Raw genomic sequence first — 21,992 nt, 5'->3', positions numbered from 1 at the left:
ACAGTTAAGGAGTGTCAATCTAGCCGCAGTGCATTACCAAAGCCTGTCTGATCTGGCATTATGACTTTTCTTTACATTTATTTTCTTCCTGGAAAATAAATGTAAAGTAGGTTTCCTGGAAGTTTTGCAGATTTTTCGTTGACTGTAATGTATTCTGATGTCAAAATTAAGATTTTGGGTGTGATCCAGTCTCTATTCACGTAGGCTGTGGTATTAAGCAGTACTGCTGGCCTACAACTCCTGCAAGCAAACAACTATGTCAGCTTCAGCTTGCTATATTTGGAAGTAGCACCAAAATGCGTTAGCCTCCAAATTTGACCTGTGCACAGCCATCCAAAGATATAGTAGAAATGAGACTGCACTACTATCCAAAAGGGGTTAAAACACACAAAAAGGTCTCTGTTGCTTTATAGTTGACATTTTATCAAGGGTTACTTTGAAGAGTATCAAGTGTGGAGATCTGACATGGAAGACTTTTGATATAAACCTCTGTAATCTCACGTCCTTGCTTCTGTATGGCAGATTTATTTGTTTGTGACAATGGGCTTTTTATGAACATCCACAAATATGGTTTTTATCACTGTAGTCACTTGAGAAAAAGTCCCATATTGTACCAAGGAAGTGAGTGGGATAAACCTGAGGCACTTATTGTAGAAAGTATAGTGGTATTACTGTACTACTGTAAGGTCTCTTTCGGTCAGAACACATTGCACAGAAATCCAAACACTGTCATGTATTGTCTCTGATGTTGGTGCAAACATCTATCTTGAGCACATTTTAAAAACCGCAGTTCTTTTTTCTCGACACTGCAGTGCATCTCACTTCACGTCATTTCTACCTAGTAACTTGAGTGCAGACTCATTAGTGACTCATATAACTTCTGGTAGTCTCTGACGATGGCTGCTCCTGAAGGAATGGCTTTTGTAATTTTGTGTTGTTCGTGTAGTTAAGGAGCCGAATCTGCTTCCAGCGCATGTTGCCTAGGATCTGTCGCCATGAAAAAATTTGTTATTATGCAATCCAGAATGCAGCCACCCCCACGTTGCTTTTAATAAGCTGCTTCCCAAAACAGAGCTCACACTGCACCTGCCCGTTATTTCGTTAACAGATTATTTAGACTTTGTAATTGACGTGGCCATGCAGGTATTACTGTAACAGGAGACTGAGGCTGAGAGGTGTATGATGTAACAGAACAGCCTCATGTTTTCATTTACTCTGTTGGCCTGGATTTAACTGTAAGTTACCCGAATGGAAGATGAGATATTTGCACTTACATCCATTTGAACTTAAATTTATTAATTTTGATAGCCCCTTTAATCCTCTTTAAACAAATGTGAAATGATCATCTCCATAGTGCAGCCTCTGTTTTGGGATTGTATAATCTAAGACTTTAGTGGGAGTAGAGAAATGAACTGTTGGCGTTAATCAATATTTTATCTGAATATTGGCATTTGCCAATATTTTTTTTGCGGCTAAATGTTCAAAGACTGATGATGATGATACACCAGAAAGACTTTGTGTTTCTGTCGTCCAAATGGCAGAATATAAAACACATGCATGCAGACACACAGACACAAAAAGGCACCAAATTTAACCAATTTATTGTTATAAGCCTAAAGTTTTGCTGTTATTAAATTCCAAGATTTTTAGAAGAAATTCTATTCTAAAGCAAGAAACCACTTAACCAAGACCCTTATCTTGTTGGAAAGACACTTAAAAGATGCTCTTTCTTTTGCATTTGATGGCAAAAAGAGCAAAAAGAGCAAAATCGTCCTTAAGCTGATACTTGAAATGCCACCATTACATATTTAATATATAAAAACAAATCCTTTATGTAGTCGTATGCAAAGTGTCATTCATTTTGTCTCTGCTGAGAGGAACTGTTTGCTCTGACTGTGGTTACGTCTTTAAGATATTATCAGGGTAATTTGGGTGTTGTGCATGATGTCATTGTTATGAAATGACGGGAAATTGCTGCTATTAGTGTCGCCGTATGATGATTAGTAGGAGGAGAAGAGTGATGATGATGATTACTGTATTGCGGTAATCATTATGTCTTATTAGCAGGGGTTGAAATGTACAAATTTGTAATGCCGCCTCTATGTCAGTCTGTCCCACTGGAAGCTCTAGCAGGCTCTAGAGATGGCGTTCCATAATGAAACATGGAGATAGTGAGACTCCTCTTAATGAAAGCCATTAGCACTGATTAACCGGCATCCTACTGATTCTCTCATGTGGAGAAAAGTGGCAACTAGCTGCTACTACATCCTGGGTATAAATGTACAATGGGCTGATGTACTTAATGTATTAAAGACAAAAGAAGTTGAGGCTATAGAATAGCGCCTGGGACTAATATACAATTATGCTTTATATAATTGGGTTTTTCCAGTGATGCATTAATGTGCAAGCAGCTTTTTAGTGTCATAGTTATTTGATTTAAAATGTATTGTTTAATATACTTCTTATGGAAATGAATGAACAAATAATTGCTTCACATTGCTTGTTTTAAGCCTGATAGTCCAGATGACTTCTGGACTATAAGGCTGTATGGACTATAAGGACTATAAGGAAAAATCTTAAGAGCTGTTTTTACTGGGTTTGTTGTTTAAATGTGCTCTCATCTACTTAACAAATCAGTCCCATAGCATGGAAATGTTGTGGGTTTTTTGTTTGCTTGTTTGCTCTCCTCTGGCATTAATGTATTGCCCAGTCTAAACATTTATTTGAGAAGTAGTGATCAAATATGAATCAACAAAGGAATCAAAACATCATGAAGGCTACTAAAGGTGTCAGATAATTGCAATTCACAAAATTTAGTTAAAAAAAAGATGTTATGTACTTAAGTTTTGTTTTTTTGTGTTTTTATTTAATCTTTAATCACCAGGAAGTTCCTTGAGATTAAAATCTTTTCTTCCAGCGAGACTTGGCCAAGAAAACATTGAGTAAAAGTACTTAGTTACATTCCAGCACTGCATTTTTTCTATACAGAAGACTGTATCTTTTTCTGGTTTGTGTCTAACTTTGACTTGAGTAAAAAGAAAAATAAGGCCCATTCAGGCTGTGCCTCAGAGAGGGACAGAAGACTCTGCAGCTTGGTCAACCTAGTAACCAGGCTCTGTGCAGCACACTAAAGGAAGCAGAGCCACTTGCTTGTGTAGCAAAGTCCCATCCCCCTCCTCCTACATTCCCTCTCTCCCTCTTCTCTCCATATTGTCCTCTTACCCATTTCCCTCAGTGTTATAAATTACAAACGACACAAACCTCCAGGCCTAATGCCCTGCTATGGATGCCTTCCAAGCTGCACTTTTTGGAGAGCCAAGAGGCTGGCTTCATTGATAACACCGGGCACACTGTCCGTCTCTCCATTTACTGGCAAGAGGAAAAGCCCAAGACGGGCCCTTCACAGGCCCGAAAGACACCAGCACTTTTTACAATCAGCTGATGGAGCCTACTTTCCTGAGACTTAAGCAGTGGTAGTGTTTTTATTTCAGCTGGCAATGTGAAACACATCGATAATGATTAAAACGACAAAAAAGCACCGAGCATCAGGACCTCACACTTACTCTTATGGGATACCTTCTGATTTAATTATTAATTAAACTTTATAGATTTGTAAAAGTCTGTAGGAAAGTAATCAAAGTCATTTTGGGGGACATTTGGAAAATTCTCACACTGCTGTTTCAGTTTCTCAGAAATCAGCACCAGCCACTCATTAGCATTTATTAGCAAAAGCTAATGGGCCATGAGTGCATGTGACCATTTCGTGCCCTCACATTACCAAAGTTATATTAAAGAATAAACCCACTATGAAACGGAACCAAAAAACAACATTTAATAACATTTACCCCGCATGACAAATATGATTGTTTTCCTTTTTTTCTTCTTCTCATAATTACCAATAACCTTAAACGTGGCAGCTCATGTTAGCTGAACTGAATGTAGGTTTCCAGTAGAGTCCAACTAATGTTTCAGCCAATACTAATCTATTAAAGATTTTTTGGTATTTGCATGTTACCTAGCATGTAAAAATATATATTTTATAAACAGTTTCTGGTGTAGTTTTTCCAGCAGAGTGACTCAGAGTTCATTGTTTGAAATGCTCATAGCGCTGTCTGCTGACAGAAACAATGACAGAGACAAGGCAAATGATATAATTGTATAACTTAGCATTTTACCTTGTTCAGCTGATATTTATCTACTTATGTCAACTAGTTACAGCTTACCATATGCTATATCTATATCTATATCTCTATATCTATATATATATATATATATATATATATACATACATACACACACATACCTATATAATTGATTGCACCAATTTTCCCTGTTTGTGTAATCACACCTTAAAGGTCAATTTTGAGTCACAAAAGCTCTGATCGAGCATATGGTAAGCTGTAACTACTTGACATAAGTGCTTTTATGGAAATCATAAAATAATTTTTCTGCAGGAAAAGTCCAAAATGTCTTTCGGGATACCAACAACAAGCACTCTTGATCACTCTGTGGCATTAACCATGATTCAGTAATCACGTACAAAATGAAGTGCCCGTTGTGCTGTTGAAGCTATCGAGGTTAAAAACCTTTTTGATCCGTTTTGCTGTCAGTATCTGAATTTTTTTTACTGCCTTCGGATCAGTATTGAAATTGGAATGAGCTCCAAATATTGAGCCCCTGGTTTGCACCTACTTTCCGCTGCAGTCACAATAATAGGTTTGGTTTCTGCTTTCAATTTACACATTTTACCAGTTTTTCCACGTTTCAGTTGTTTTGCTCACTTGTTATCTTGTTGAAGAACGTGTCTTCAAGTTCAAGTGGCTTCACCTCTTTCATGCTTATACATTTGGATGTATCAAATCATAGAAGAACTCTGACTCAGGTTTTCACAATTATTTTGTACAAGCATGAAAACAGACCGAGTAAAACTTTTTTCCTCAAAGTGGCACAAATAACACAAAGGCATTTAAGTTGTCAAGACTGTTTTCAGTTCTACATTCAAATGAAGAAACCAAGCAGGAAGAAATCAAATATCTGCCTATCTGACTTTGTTGTAAAGACGCAGATGCATTTTTAGGTCATTCAGGACTCTTGGTATGCGTGCGGTGGACCTTTTCCCTCTCTGGCGTCTCCCAACTAACAGCAAGAGAGGGAACTGCTAGTAGAGCCCCACTATGGGTTGCAGGCCCCAGCCACTGCTCCAGCTGACCCTTCGGGCCCAGATTCAGCCTCTAAGCTTTAACCCTATCCACAGCTGACTGTCCAGCTTGAATTATTATTCCTGTCCTGTGTGCTTCCACTGCAGATGGCTGTTTAATCAAAGCTTGAAGTTCTAATTTCTTGCTTTAGGGACACAGCCGAGTTTGTTGACTTTAGTAAAGTCATCGGAAAACCAAGTTTAGTGCAAAGTGTGACGTTATGACTTTTAATCATTAATGACAATTGACCTTAAGATGAGTGAAAGAGTTATTTATGACCATTGAAGTGTTACAGGGTCAAGGCCATAATCATTTAAAAAGAGTTATTTTAGATCATTTCTGGGAAATGCATTATTTTCATTGCCCTGGGTTTTCTTGAATAGTACCTTGGATTCTTGTTTGATTTCTTTTTGGTCCTAGTGTTGTTTTACTGTGAAGGTTAGTTTTCTGTTGTGTATCCTTCTAGTTACTTCTTTATTTTCTTATTTGTGATTGTCTGCTCTATAGCAATTGTCTTCACTTGTTGCTGATTGTTTTCACCTGCGTTTTGATAATCAACCCCTTTGTATTCTTTCACAGAAAAAACAGAACTTTCTTCTGTGATATCATCTGATGTCATGCTTGAGGGATATAACCTATTGAGGTTTTTCATCCTTATTTCTTTCACTTGTGCTTCTCATTATTTAATATTTAGCATTTTATCACTCACTCAGATTCCAGTCAGATAGGCCGAGAGAACAGTCAGTGATTTTTTTTGGGGCACCAGTGGTTACGATGGAAAATGTTACTATTTGACCATTTGGCAAATGGTTCTTGTTGGTTGCTAGTTGTCATTAGGTAACATTTGCTTGAGAAAACCTCTTTGTGATTGCTTTGGTCACTAGCGAATTGTCACCTTTGCCTGTAGTTTACATAGACTTGTCTACAAACTTTCATTGGCTGCCAGCCAAGCAGTTGTAAAACGTGAAAAGGTGCAACACAAACTGTAATAAAAAAAATCTTCCCCTCCAGAGTAAATGTTGTAACTCAGTGTTGCAGAATGATGTTTCGAAAGGTGCAGCTTTTACTTTGAAAGCAGACAGTCTCTGGTTCCAGTTTGTGTTGCACTTATCACAGTTTCACTATCATTCTTAAGAAATAGTTGACTAGTGTTTGCAAACAAGTCTGTGTCTTCTGCTAGAAACCTGAACAATCGCCCAGAGGATTTTAGTGCAGCAGTGTATGCCTCCAACAACCAGTCCAGTAAAAGATTTTTCCCCTGGTAACTGGTGGTTAGTGGTCTAACCATGTTCTAGACGAGGGGTCTCAAACTCCAGTCCTCGAGGGTCGGTGTCCTGCAACTTTTCCATATCTCCCTGCTGCAACACACCTGAATAAAATTAGTAGGTCATTAGCAAGACTCTAGAATTTGACTGCATGCTGAAGTGGCAACCCCTAACCCTACTCAAGTAAATTTAAGTAAATGTAAGTGTTTGGAAAAATTGACTTCTAAAAGTACTTTTATTAGACCATGTTCATTTACTCATAAGCTGCTGTAACATGAATCAAATGGTTGAATTGCCATCTCAGCATGGAGTCAAGTTCTATAGAGTCTTGCTAATGACCTACTAATTTTAATCAGGTGTGTTGCAGCAGGGACACATGGAAAAATCTGCAGGACACCAGCCCTCGAGGACTGGAGTTTGAGACCCCTGTTCTAGACCCATGTGACTGGGCCTTCAGGAATTGATTTCACTGGTGGTGGTTACGACTACAACCCAGAAACCATCCGCGATCTGGGAGTACACATTTTTCCCTCGCAATCCTTAGTTTGTCAGATTGTTGGTAACTGGTCTATAGACCTGTGTGGCTGGGGCCTTTTTCAGTTGACCCTATAGGATTAAATGTCTAGCATCATATAGTAAGTGGTCATGTGGCTGCAAAACCTGAACATATAGTCCATTCTTGGACTTTGTTGTTATGCTTTGCTGATGAGCACTGCCATGTTTTGAGCTTGTGGCCTTTTTTTCTTTTGTATCATTAACACAATATGATTGGGAGGTACAGTGCAGTGGTACACCACCACTGTTGGCACTGTAGCCTCACAGAAAGGGAGGTCTTCAGTCTGAATCTGCCAGCTGTCAGGAGCTTTTCTGTATGGAGATTGCATGCTCTCTCCGGGTACTCCAGCTTCCTCCCATATTTCAAAAACAAGCTTGTTAGGTTAATTGGTGATTCTAAGTTGTCTGTAGGAGAGAATATAAGGGCGAACGCTTGCCTCTCTGTGGCAATCTGTCTAGGCTGCCTCTCCAACATGACAGTTATGACAGGCTCCAGCCCTCCTCCGACCCCAACTTGGAAAAGCAGTTAAGATAAATGGATATTCTTGGCCCAAACATTTAAATGAAAGCACTTCAAATGTGGAAAAACTATGGAGAAATGATAAAAGCTATTTATGTGTTTGGTGTCATGGTGTATGGTAGCCTACCATACACCATGAAATAAGTCATTTTTAAACTATATAATATTTAAACAGGAGTGATAAACTCAGATGTTAAAATCACTTGAGTTCATGTTTACATATTTATTTATGCAGCAAAGTTTGAGAATCATCACTGATGATTCTGTGGAGGTAAGAAACACGGGGACCCGGGACGTTTTTGCAGGTTCTGTGTTTTCCTTCACATTCTTAAAGCTTATTGCAGAAAGAACAGGAGCTTTTTTATTCAGTACTTAGCTCATTGTAGCTTTAAGGATTTTGCCCTGTGGCTAATTGTTTTTATTGAGGCATTAATTATGAGTTTTAAAGCTCTGAGTACTCCATGCCAAGAAATGTGTGTTTTTATGCGTTTGACTAACTTGCTCTTTCTGTGTTAAAAATGAAGAGTGCATCTAATGATTCGACTGCTGGTGTGGCAATGGAATAAATTGATTCATTATTTTGATATTAATTTTGAAAGTTTAGCCATTTTTAACAGACATTTGATAAGTAGTCTAATAAAGTCACTGTGATTGCTCTAAACATGCTAGAGATTTATTGCATTATTGCATTGTCACACTTCATTACTGTATATACAAAGTATAAAAGTTGTAGAAGAAATAGATTGAAAATTGAATGTAGTTCAAAAACAAAATACTACAGCAAATGATCTTTATCACACAGCCACCATTTGATTATTTAATTCTCTAATATGTTGATACTTACTGATCAGGTCTTGGTATTAGCATGCTATTAAGCACTTTCTATGTAAAGACAATTTTTCGCTCAGAAATGACCACAAAAATAATACAAAATAGTTTTTCTTTCATTTTTGCTTTTTTAAGACACCCTCAGTCCTCGTCATCCTTGTGCGATGTGCTAACCATTCAGCAGTTGCAACACTCACATAACAGAGCAGCACCTGACCGCAGACTCATTCATTTATCCGCACTGGTTTCCCATTGATGCCTCTCCTTATGACTGAGGCCCAGAGGAATCTCCACCCAGGGGACCTTTCAACAACAAACGCAGCCAGCTATGACAGCAAGCTGCTTCTCTGAATGAACAACAATGTCATTCCAGCAGTGTGTGTGTGGCTGTCCTGTATTTGTGTATGTGTGTGTGTAGTCAAACACCACTGGCTAGTAGCAGCAGAATGATCTTGTGACCAAGGCCACTTAGTGACGCTTTGGAGCTGGAAGTGGACTTAACTTTTGTCCATTGATTGATTTGTCCATGCTATTGCTTCGTTAGAAGACCTACCAGTGCATCAGTGACTGAACACAAACGCTGAAATAGTTGTTTTTACCTAGAAATAAGTCTGTTTTAAGGTGCATTTCCACTTTGGGTGAGGTGCTGTCTCAATTCAGTAGCTTAGTAAACAATGTCACTGAGTGTATCAAGATTATTAGTTGTGAACAGGACAATATCTCTAAATTCCAGGCTGAAATATCTCAGATCTTGTGAAAGGCAATTTAAATAACCGACATTTAAAATAGGAAGGCGTCTATTTCAGTCTTTGCACTCGTTTGATCATATATTTGGTGTCCGCAACAGAATAACTGTTTTGTTTTGCTGTTAAAATAATGCTAAACAGTAAAAATAGTAATTATAGTAGTCATTTTCAGTTTTGTGTGTCTGAGTTTGTGTTCACATGCAGTTGTATATTTGTCCATGCAAATGAATATTAGGTCTGTTTCTCAACTGTTTAGTTGATTGACTGGTAAATTACAGGGTAAGTGAGTCAGTCAGTGAGTCAATTGTTCAGGCCAGTGTTCATCTCTGTCCAAGTGACCCTGATTGTTTATATTTGTGACAGCTATGGACCTGAATGTGCATACTTAAGATTATGATTGTTTGGGAAATGATTATTGTTTTTAAAATCTGAGCTGTTTCTCCTCATTTCCCCTACAGTTTCTTACAACATCACCCATTTGGAAGTTGATCAGTGATCAAAGTCAAAGCAGTTTGTTTTGTTAGTGAGAAAGCAAAGCATGCCTCATCCGGTGATAAATTTCCCAAATATCACATGTGCTGATGAGTATCTATGAAGGTTATTGTTATTAATTAAAAGAAACATGGGGTTAGTTGTAAGTTAAAAGGGTTGGTATAGTGAGCAAGGTCTTGTTTAGTAAAGAGGAAATCACAAAAATGGTTAGCATGGAGCTTCGGAGCAGAGTTGTCCTTCTCACCCTTGAAGAAGAAAGCAGAATGTGGTTTTGTACTGTGAGCAGGCCCAGATGTTCCCAATAACTGGTGAACTGACCACTTACTTGGCATCTGCAACACAAAACACAGAGACAGAAACTACTATATCAGTATATCTAAAATGAGGATTTTTACGTATTTGTTTTGAAAAATATCTCTGTTAACATGAAAATGAAAAAAAAGAAAACACCTCAAGCGCTGTCAAGTGCATGCCAGAGCAACAGACGGCGATATATACCGATATACCACCATCTTTCCTAATGTAAAAAAATGTTGGCCAGTCTGACACCAATAATAGTAAAAGCGCACACCTTTGTAAGACAAAATCCGTTTTTCTATTCCACATGTCAGTGCAGAAACTGAAAATCTTCACCTTTGAAGGAGTTTTTCAAAAGTTCTGTTTTCAGTTATCTAAAACAGCATTTTTGTGTGGACAAAAGGCTAAAGCGGATAGAAAAGGCTAAAACCAAAATACCAATGTACAGGGTGGGCCATTTATATGGATACACCGTAATAATATGGGAATGGTTGGTGATATTAAAGTCCTGTTTGTGGCACATTAGTATATGTGAGGGGGCAAACTCCTCAAGATGGGTGGTGACCATGGTGGCCATTTAGAAGTCGGCCATCTTGGATACAACTTTTGTTTTTTCAATAGGAAGAGGGCCATGTGACACATCAAACTTATTGGTAATGTCACAAGAAAAACAATGGTGTGCTTGGTTTCAATGTAACTTTATTCTTTCATGAGTTATTTACAAGTTTCTCTTTGTTCACAGCCATTGACATGTCGAAGAGGTCACCACCCATCTTGAGGAGTTTGCCCCCTCACATATACTAATGTGCCACAAACAGGACTTTAATATCACCAACCAATACCAATTTTATTACGATGTATCCATATAAATGGCCCACCCTGTATATGGAGACAGGGCTAAAGACAGCTCACCAGTGTAGCAACCAAAGGATGCAAGAACTTTGTGATATCACACAAGCTGATTTGTTGCTTTAATTTCCTGTCAGGAGAGAAATTCAGAGGTGATATCTGAATATTATCTTTGGAAAATTAAAAAAATTGTGCTTTTTCATAGCTTGGTGATATTTCATTGAGGGATACAGTATATGTATATAATGCTATTTGGTGGAGAGGGACTTACAAGATGAGTCATTGTAGCAATGTATGTGTGTGATCGTACAAGTAGATTAGCTTACTTGGCTATATATATATATATATATATATATATATATATATACATATCAGGGCTCTAGACTAACTTTTTGCCATGGGCGTACCGGTACGCCTAACTTTAAAAAGTTAGGCGTACCGGCACAAAAGTTAGGCGCACACAAATTTTATAATAATTTATATAATATAATGTGTTTTTCTGGATACACTGTGCTTTTTCAGCATTCAAAGATTGATGACACCGTGTCAGAGCACTGGCTATGAATTTCAGAAGGATCAGGCCTTAACTTAACAGAAAAGTTAGCAATTCCTATTACAGCTACATCCACTTCTGTCGTGCCTAGGCTGCTCACTAGGGCTGGGTATCATCACTGATTTCTATAATCCATTCGATTCCGGTTTTCAAAGTCCCGATTCGATTCAACTTAGCCTCAGACAGTCAGAAATATTATAATTCTGATCATTTATCAGTACTGACTTCATCAGAATTGTGACCATCACAGCAGATGCCTTTGTGTGAAAGTAACTGAGAATAAAACACAGAAAAACATGAAGGAGATTTTCCTGGTATGGCTTTTTATAGCAGATAACGTTAAAAATATTCTACAATGTTCTGCATATAAAGTTTAAATTTCTTCAGTATTGAACAACAGAAAAAATAGGCTTTCTTGTCCGAGGTCATTTAAGTGAAAAAAAGAAAAAGAAAAAGACAGCAGCCGACAGCGCTGTAAACAACGGTAGACTGGTGGGTAATAAGCGAATGAATAATACAGAAAACAGAGATTGGAGACGGGAAACTGTTCTTGAAGTACAGAGAGAGATAGAGAGAGAGCTAGCTGTGCATGAAGTGTGATTTTAATAGTCGTGGAAGCAAAACAGCAAAATTCATGACGACATTGATCAAATGTGAAGCGCAGTTTGCTGCTTCTTTTGCTGCTGGCTCGGTGAATTTTGGTTGGAGAGAGACAAAACCTGCAGCTCAGAATCAGCGCAAAAAGACGTAATCACAGCGCATCAGAATCGCTAAGCTCTAGGGCTGCCACGATTAGTCGACTAGTCACGATTACGTCGACTATCAAAATCGTCGACGACTAATTTAATAGTCGACGCATCGTTTGAAGCTTTGTAAGATCACAAAAGACGCAGGAATAAGTAGTAGGATTTAAGAGTGTAATAACGGACTGAAACAGAAGATGGCAGCACTGCATGTACAAGGATGCCAGCTGCCGTTAAACCCCGAAGAAGAAGAAGAAGCTGTGTCCCAGAATTCATAGCGCAGCCCAGCTCAGTTTCCAACAATGGCGGCAGCTAGTTAGTTTTAATGTTACTCTTATTATTCTTTCTGGGTCACAAAATAAACGTTTAACATATTTTCAGGCGAGAATGTAGCTGTGTAAACCTCAAATATCTGCTCAGTTTATCAAGACACCACATATTTTCAAAAGCGCTCCGACGTTTTCAGAGACGTCTGTTACCCACTAGCTCGATAGCTAGCCGGGGCAAGGCTCACTAGAGTCGTGAGAACACCGGACTCCCGGCTTCAAACCCACCTCCGTCTTTCGCTACTCAGGTTAAACATATATAAGTCACTTAGATAACTTAAATATTTTATTGTTTGGCTTTTTTTAGTATTTTATTTGTTCCTGAGTAAATCGGTTTGGCTGAGATCAAAGTTATAGTTTTTACACAGCTGAATAAACGTCAGGCAGACAGCTGATTATCAGAAGTGTGAGATGCTCCAGAATTTACTCCGGTGTCCCGTTATATGTTAGATATCAAGGAGCAGACGGCTGAGTTTATTAAACTTCACCTAAACAATCTGCAAATTTCATTAAAATTTAATAAACTATCATCTTGTCTTTATTTTTAGTTAGCACCTTAAACACTTAAAGCTGTAAGCTAATGATAGTTATATAAGAGCAGATGCTGCTGGTGCAATAAGCTGTAGTTTTACGTCCAATGGATGATGATCTGATTAGTCGACTAATCGCAAAATTAATCGGTGACTAGTCGACTATCAAAATAATCGTTTGTGGCAGCCCTACTAAGCTCCGACAGCGTGTCCGTCTCCGGGCCGTCGGGTGAGAAAGCCGAGAAAGACAAAGTTGATTCTGATGCGTCGGTTCCGCTCCGTGTTTACGTCTTTGTGTGGAATCCGTGTACCTGCTCTCATTTACTGTTTGGTTGTTGTTGAAATGGTTTTGTGAGCTTTTATCTGAGAATCTGGCGTTTCTGGCAAAACACAGTTATATTTAAAAGTCGATTCAGGATTTAATGAATTGATATCGCTTTATTCAAGCTACTCACCTCCCACTTCCACCTGCACTTTCAACTGGACCACGGCCAATCAGAGAGGTCCCGCCCCTTACTATCTCTGATTGGTTTAGTCCACGATAGGGGCATAATGTGTGTCTGTTGTTGACCACAGGGAAGGTTGCAGATTTTTTTTTTTTTTTTTGCTACCCGAACAGTTGGTCGCACAGGTGCAACCAAATATTTTTTTTTAGTCGCACCACTGAAAAATTTGCTCGCATATATATATATATATATATATATATATATATATATATATATATATATATATATATATATATATATATATCATCATCATATCATCATCATATATATATATCATCATCAGGAACTCAATGGGGATGTGGCGTACAACACTAGAGGCCAACTCCAAGCCCATAGCACAAGTCACCATCAAGTGCGGGATCTACCAAGGAGATGCTCTGTCCCCACTGCTGTTCTGCATAGGCCTGAACCCCCTCAGTGAGATCATTAACAAGACTGGCTACGGATACCGACTACAGAACGGAGCAGTTGTCAGCCACCTCCTGTACATGGATGACATCAAGCTGTATGCCAAGAGTGAACGAGACATCGATTCACTGATCCACACTACCAGGCTATACAGCAATGACATTGGAATGTCGTTCGGACTGGAGAAGTGTAGTCGAATGGTAACGAAGAGAGGGAAGGTAGTCAGAACTGAGGGGATTGAACTACCAGAAGGCAACATTGCAGACATAGAGGACAGTTACAAGTACCTGGGGATCCCGCAGGCGAATGGGAACCATGAAGAGGCCGCTAGAAAGGCTGCAACCACCAAGTACCTGCAGAGGGTCAGGCAAGTCCTGAGGAGTCAGCTGAACGGTAAGAACAAGATCCGGGCCATCAACACCTACGCCCTGCCCGTGATCAGGTACCCTGTTGGGGTAATAGGCTGGCCAAAGGAGGAGATAGAAGCCACTGACATAAAGACAAGAAAGCTCCTTACCATGCATGGAGGGTTTCACCCCAAGTCCAGCACCCTGAGGCTGTACGCTAAGCGGAAGGAAGGGGGCCGGGGACTGGTGAGTGTCAGCACCACAGTCCAGGATGAGACAACGAACATCCAAGAATACATTGGGAAGATGGCCCCAACTGACCGAGTGCTCAGTGAATACCTCAGGCAGTAGAAACCCAAGAAAGAGGAGGGAGACGAGGAACCATCATGGAAGGACAGGGCCCTGCACGGTATGTACCACCGGCAGATAGAGGAGGTGGCTGACATCCAGAAATCCTACCAGTGGCTGGACAAAGCTGGACTGAAAGACAGCACAGAGGCACTAATCATGGCAGCACAAGAACAAGCTCTGAGTACAAGATCCATAGAGGCTGGGGTCTATCACACCAGGCAAGACCCCAGGTGCAGGCTGTGTAAAGATGCTCCAGAGACAATCCAGCACATAACAGCAGGGTGCAAGATGCTAGCAGGCAAGGCATACATGGAACGCCATAACCAAGTGGCCGGCATAGTGTACAGGAACATCTGTGCCGAGTATAACCTGGAAGTCCCGAGGTCAAAATGGGAGATGCCCCCAAGGGTGGTGGAGAATGACCGAGCTAAGATCCTGTGGGACTTCCAGATACAGACGGACAAAATGGTGGTGGCTAACCAACCGGACATAGTGGTGGTAGACAAACAGAAGAAGACGGCCGTAGTGATCAATGTAGCGGTCCCGAATGACAGCAATATCAGGAAGAAGGAACACGAGAAGCTGGAGAAATACCAAGGGCTCAGAGAAGAGCTCGAGAGGATGTGGAGGGTGAAGGTGACGGTGGTCCCCGTGGTAATCGGAGCACTAGGTGCGGTGACTCCCAAGCTAGGCGAGTGGCTCCAGCAGATCCCGGGAACAACATCGGAGATCTCTGTCCAGAAGAGCGCAGTCCTAGGAACAGCTAAGATACTGCGCAGGACCCTCAAGCTCCCAGGCCTCTGGTAGAGGACCCGAGCTTGAAGGATAAACCGCCCGCAGGGGCGAGATGGGTGTTTTTTTATATATATATATATATATATATATATATGTATATATATATATGTGTATATATATATATATGTATATACATATATATATATGTATATATATATATATGTATATACATATATATATATATATATATATATATATATATATATATATATATATATGTGTATATACATATATATGTATATATATATATATATATATATATGTGTATATACATATATATGTATATATATATATATATATATATGTGTATATACATATATATATACATATATATATATATATATATATATATATACATATGTCCTATATGTCAAGGCCTGGGAGCTTGAGGGTCCTGCGGAGTATCTTAGCTGTTCTTAGGACTGCGCTATTCTGGACAGAGATCTCGGATGTTGCTCCTGGGATCGCCTAGCTTGGGAGTCACTGCACTTAGTGCTCCGATTACCACTGGACCCACCGTCACCTTCACCCTCCACATCTTCTCCAGCTTTTCTCTGAGCCCTTGGTACTTCTCAAGCTTCTCATGTTCCTTCCTCCTGATGTTGCTGTCATTCGGAACTGCTACATCGATCACTACAGCTGTCTTCTTCTGTTTGTCTGCCAACACTATGTCCAGTTGGTTAGCCACCACCATTTTGTCCGTCTGTATCTGGAAGTCCCACAGGATCTTAGCTCTGCAATCTCCACCACCCTGGGGGGTGTCTCCCATTTAGATTTTCAATCCCCTCAATTCTGACTACCCTCTTTTCATTATCATCCGACTACACTTCTCCAGTCCGAATGACATTCCCATGTCATTGCTGTATATCCTGGTGGTGTGGATAAGTGAATCGGTGTCTCGTTCACTCTTGGCATACAGCTCGATGTCATCCATGTAGAGGAGGTGGCTGATGATTGCTCCATTCCGTAGTCGGTATCAGTAGCCAGTCTTGTCAGTGATCTCACTAAGGGGTTTCAGGCCTATGCAGAAGAGCAGTGGGAACAGTACAGCTTGCTATACTTCTTAGGCACCTTCTTCATCGCGCCTTTCTGCAGCTCCGATAGTTGGCTAACCTGTGCTACCTTGAGCTTGGCCTCTAGTCTCCTTCTCCATGGAGGGTATTACTCCTTGTGGCTGTTCAACTTGTAAACAAAAACATGTTACATATTATCTATATAGCATTTATCAGAGCACTACGTAAATGGTAAATGGCCTGTATTTGTATAGCACTTTTCTAGTCCCTAAGGACCCCAAAGCGCTTTACACAACCAGTCATCCACCCATTCACACACTGGTGATGGCAAGCTACATTGTAGCCACAGCCACCCTGGGGCGCACTGACAGAGGCGAGGCTGCTGGACACTGGCACCACCGGGCCCTCTGACCACCACCAGTAGGCAACGGGTGAAGTATCTTGCCTAAGGACACAACGGCCGAGACTGTCCAAGCCGGGGCTCGAACCGGCAACCTTCCGATGGGAGGCGAACTCCCAACTCTTGAGCCACGATCGCCCTACGTAACTACATTTAGTACAAGCACATTTAGGTAAAAGCACGTAACAGCATTACAACCCTGTCTAATGAACGTAGCCTGAGACACAGCCAGATCATGATATTGTTGTGTCAGTTGATACCATCTACTCAAAGATATGTAGTTAATTAAAGGAACAGTCGAAATGAATTAAGCACTCTTGGTTGACCTATTCTCTGTATCATTTTTGTAAATACCCTTCAGCAAACTGCATGCACATTATAAAGTTTGCTCAGGATCAATAAAGGTGCAAATGCCCCTTGTGTGATTTATTAAAGTGAAGTTGACGGAGCCTAGAGCAGCAGCTGCTCTGCCCCTTTAAGTAACCAATTAAGGATCATTTGTTTCCTTATTTATATTAATCTTATAAATGCCTCAGCAGGCATTTCATGTATCTGTTTTATCTGTAAATTCCATTTCTGTCTCCAGATAATACAGGCCACGAGGTGACACTATTTTATTCAGTGTGTATTCAGTCTGAATGTTTGTGTAAATAAAGAAGCTGTAAATAGCTGACATGTTACCAGGGTAAAGTTTTTATCCATGTCAATGGAAAAATGGGTGAGAATAGCCTGAAACTCTGCTCCTTTTTTTCACAGGAGGTAGATTTAGAAGAAAGACCATCCAACGAGTTCCCATCACCCTAACGTTGCACTATATTTGTCAGGGCTCAAATATTTGGAAAAACAGTGGGAGAGCGAGACAGGGAGGGGGGGCAGTGATGAGTGTCCACAACAGATACTGACCCCTCATACTCCCACCCCAAGTCTCTGAGCCTTACGTGCCTATTTATAGGGGCATATTGCGCTATGGAAAAATATGACAAAGCTACATTCCATAAATAAGATGGGAATGGTGGAAAAGAGCACATGGCTTAGTCTCCGAAGGCCTAAATGGAGGTTCTCAGGCTTGGCTTTGGGGTATGGATGGATAGATGGATGGTTTATTGGTTTGGCTTGGTACAGTTATCAAGAGTTGGAGCGCTTTTAATTTGGATCTTTGTCAAACTACATATGAAAATGGGCCCATTAAGAATATTACTTCCTGAATTATTGCAACCCCAATTTAGATTTTTCAAAGGTTCTTTTATTATGGTGACTGGCATTTTGGTGACTGGTTGACTGACTTTGGGGACCCAATGACTTTCCCTTTAGTGCCTCCATTTTTTCCACCTTTAATTACATCACATCACATTGTTCTGGCTGAAGCTTTGGTCTGATATCACTTAGAATACTTTGATTAAAAAACCTAATGCACAAAATACTCGTGTTCAAAAATCAGTTTGGTTAGGTGACAAATACAAGCACTACAACTTTTTTTATGACAGGTTATAATCAGTTGAAGGTTATAAATTCTGTTTACATGTGAATAAAAAGTTGCAGTGTTACCATGAATGGAACCATATACCCTACCTTTAACTAACTAGAGTCACTTTCTGCTTCTCTCAGTACACACACAAATACACACACACATATGTGTTTGCACAGTAGTGCCATCCCAGTTATTTTGTCTCACTGTCCCACAGATGAGTGCATACTTTCCAGTTTCCCACAAAGACAAAATAACACACAAACAAGAGGAAAAAAATGCAGCTTCTGTGTTCCATAAATATATTACGAGACAATGACAGCCTGTTTATTTATAGCTGCTTCGCTGCCGTAGAAGCAGTGTTTTTTTGTTTTGTTTTTTAAAAAAAAAAGAGGGAGTGGAGGTAGAGAGTAGAAGCTAACACTCTGGACCTTCTGGAGCCTGGAACTTGGCAGCGGGCCTCAGGGAGAGCGTGTCCTTGTTAAGGCCAGTCGTCTAGGGTCCTATAACCCACCACTGCTGCCTGACATCTGGGGCTATCTAGCTGGGATGAGGCTGAATGCATGCTGGGTAGTCCAGCGCACAGGCACACTGCAAACAGCAGGGTCAAGGGTCAATTCACTTTCAGTTTCATCTATTAAGGAAGCTTGTTGAGAACTACAACACAATTATTACAGTTATTCAGTGCTATGTTTGAACATTTCTGAGAAATGTCAGTAGCCCTGTAAATTACAGTTTCGGTTTATATTTGTAATTGGGTGAACTGAAGTAAAAAGTACACAGCGGATTATTTTGTTTTCCTTAACAACAAAGCAGTAGAGGTGCACTACCAGGAAGTGCTTAATCCTCTTGAGTAGACAGTTTAGCAGTTGTTTAATACACTGGCAGCATAAGGAGAAGGATGTACATCAAAAGGTCTGCTCCACAGGGCCATACTGAGGTCACGCACCCACCCTCAAATCCCATGGAAATTTTCCAGTGTTTAATTGACTCAGCTCTTAAATACAGTTTGTTTAAAAAAAAGAAAAAAAAAGAGTTTTCCAGAGTTTAGAAGAGCATTCATTCATTCCGTATTTCCTAATTGTGCTCGGCCAAGAATATTTAAATAAAAAAGTGTAGCTCTGTCAGGAACTTTAGACCAGCTACACAAGCTAAACGTTAACATCAATGATGATGCTAAGTCATGTAGTTATAACTAATACCACGGTTGTCATTTTGTCTGTGTGCCACCAGCACATTTATCACAAGCAAAGAGTAATGCTGAGGCTAATTGGTCACAGATTTTGATAGGCACTCTTGTCACTTATCCATGGCAATCTATCTGGTAGTTGTTGAAAAATTTACTCAGACTATGGGGGGAAAGTCAGTAGATCATCAAAGTGATCATAAATTCAAACTGAACTTTTAAACCAATCCATCAAGTACTGGAAGATCATCCACTAGTGATGGAAACTCATAACAGCCGTTTCATGAGCTGAAGATATTCATTAAAAGGTGAAATAAAGTGGACCCATGGTTTTAGAGCTGCAACATATTCTGTCAGTGCATATCCTTTATTTATAATTGGCCTAATGACACATAAAACATCCAGTATAGTAACAAGAGAAAATTATTGGGTGTATCATTTTCTTATGCCCTCTGTTATATAGAACAAAATGTTGAGTCTCCTTATATATCAGTCCATGGGACAGACTATAAACTTTGCATAAACATGCTTCTCGCTGTAATCTCAGCTTCCCACTGAGTTTCATCCTTATGTCGTTTTTAAGTAATGACGCTTACTGCCTCTGCTGAAACCCTTACAACAGAGTCATCAAGTCTTTTGGTGCTTTTGGGATACCAGTGGCTGAAATTACAGATGTGCAAAGATGTTAAGGTAACCTCTGTAGAAAGAGTAGACTATGTGACTATTTATGAGGTCTGGTAGTAGTAATTTGTAATTTGCCCCTCTTTGGTTATGTATGTGTGGATGAACATGATTTTATTTTGCAATTTAGGAAATATTTTGACATAAAAAGTCCTCCTACTCACGTTGACAAATGTTAGAGCATGTCCTGTGCATGTCATGTTCATCCTCAGGTTAAGCCAGTTCTTCCCATAAACACGATAAAAGGTTAACAAGGTAACATAAACAGTATATTAAATCGCAAACTGCATCCCCATACAACGTAAGTAATGATAACGATTAATGTTAATAAATAACATTTTACAGTATTGACCCAGTTACTACGTTACTTGTGCAGCTGAAATACATGCGAGTTTAAAAAAAAATATAAAAAATGCATAAGTAAGAAAACTTTTCCCCGAAGAAAGTCGGAAAAGCCTGAATAGCAGCATTTCTTTCTCCAAATCCAGTATTTGTTTTATAAACATGAATGGTCTATTTGCAGTTACCCATGCCATATGCAGTAATGGCATGTGTAATTGCAAATGTAAAACCTATAAGCAGAAGGTGGTTACAAACTTTGCTGTGATAACAAGCTGGATGTTTCTTCTCTTGGAAAAACAGAAATCTTTTTGACTTTTCAGATATGTACTTTTTTTTTTTTTTAATTTTCAGTTTTAAATGCAGCAGCAAACTGTTTTTTTTTACTGACAATGGTTAGTTAATTTCATTTTAAAGTCTATGGTGTAAAGACAGAACATGTTTTATTACAGTACAAACCTAAACTTCATAACTTGTGTTCATTAACATGAGTGAAGTGGATGCCATTAGCGAGAAAAAAGCGAGCATTGATCAATTTCACTCTGCAGTGCTGTGCTAGCCACTCCATTTCTCTTTCCCTCCCTGGGCAGTTTAGAGTAAGTGCATGCTCAAGGACTACAGAGGTATGATTGCTTTAACCCATGAGGTGCCATTTGTGTTTGTCTCAGTAAAAAAGCACTATGCTGAAGATATCATTTGTATGTTTTTTGACACTTGGGTGCTAAGATTTTCTAAGGCCTTCTACTTTCAGGCTCTTTGTGTTAGTGGATTTATGTCCTTACATTATTAATACCTCTCTTAAGGGATCTTACGCTGCCAGCGTGTTAGGTGTAACCTGAGTATCTTTCTTGAAAGCATCAATTCTCCATCTAGCACTCACAACATTCTCACTTTCAGGTTCTAGCTACTGAACATTGTTGTGCTGTCATAGTGTTGCGAGGAAGCAGTGAGATGCTGTGCAGTATAACTCTGTTGGTCTTTAGCTCAGACATCTTTTCAGTCTGTGCTTGCCTGCATCGAAGCAGTAAAAATGAGCTGAAACAGCAACTGAGACCAGACCCTGTGATGTACCTGTAAAATAAACATACTCCTTTGTGCACACAGACGCTCCTGACACACGTGCATGCACATGTACGCAGAAGCACTCTGACGTCCTCCATGTTTTTATACCCAGGTGTATCTGCATGCAAACGGCCCATTCCGAGACAATCTGATCACACAGCGGAGGTTCGCCCGGTCTGTTCCTTTGCTTGGTGAGAATATCGCCAGGGCGGAATGGAAACTTCATTTTGCAGGGGCTAATATTAGCCTAGGCCTCTGGAAAATTCCTTTTAAATGATCACAAGCTGAGAAAAGTCAAAGAATTTGTTTAGTGTTTTGCCTGACAGTCGTCTCTGCATACACGGCAGTTTGTTTCTTTTTTTTCAGATGTTACAGCACACAGGAGGGTCCTGGGAACACAGATGTGGAAGGAAGGAGGGCAAAAGGGGTTCATATGATGAAATTTAGGATTGTTTGATTGTCTGTCTTGGTCTGAATTACTTTTTCCTGGCACTGATAACAGTTTAACCCTCACATTAGCAAGCACTGTATCCCTGG

General features: G+C 39.8%; 1 protein-coding gene across 2 annotated transcripts in view; it reads left to right on the top strand.

Moving 5' to 3' along the window:
- cnnm2b (cyclin and CBS domain divalent metal cation transport mediator 2b) overlaps window positions 1–21,992 on the top strand; it is a 51,894-nt gene that overhangs the window by 10,245 nt on the left and 19,657 nt on the right. The window lies entirely within an intron of this gene.

This window comes from Perissodus microlepis, chromosome 6 (genome assembly GCF_051167445.1).
Source record: "Perissodus microlepis isolate ML-2025 ecotype Zambia chromosome 6, ASM5116744v1, whole genome shotgun sequence".
Classification (NCBI taxonomy): domain Eukaryota; kingdom Metazoa; phylum Chordata; class Actinopteri; order Cichliformes; family Cichlidae; genus Perissodus; species Perissodus microlepis.
The sequence above is the reverse complement of the archived record's forward strand: the minus strand, read 5'-3'. Positions and strand labels throughout refer to the sequence as shown.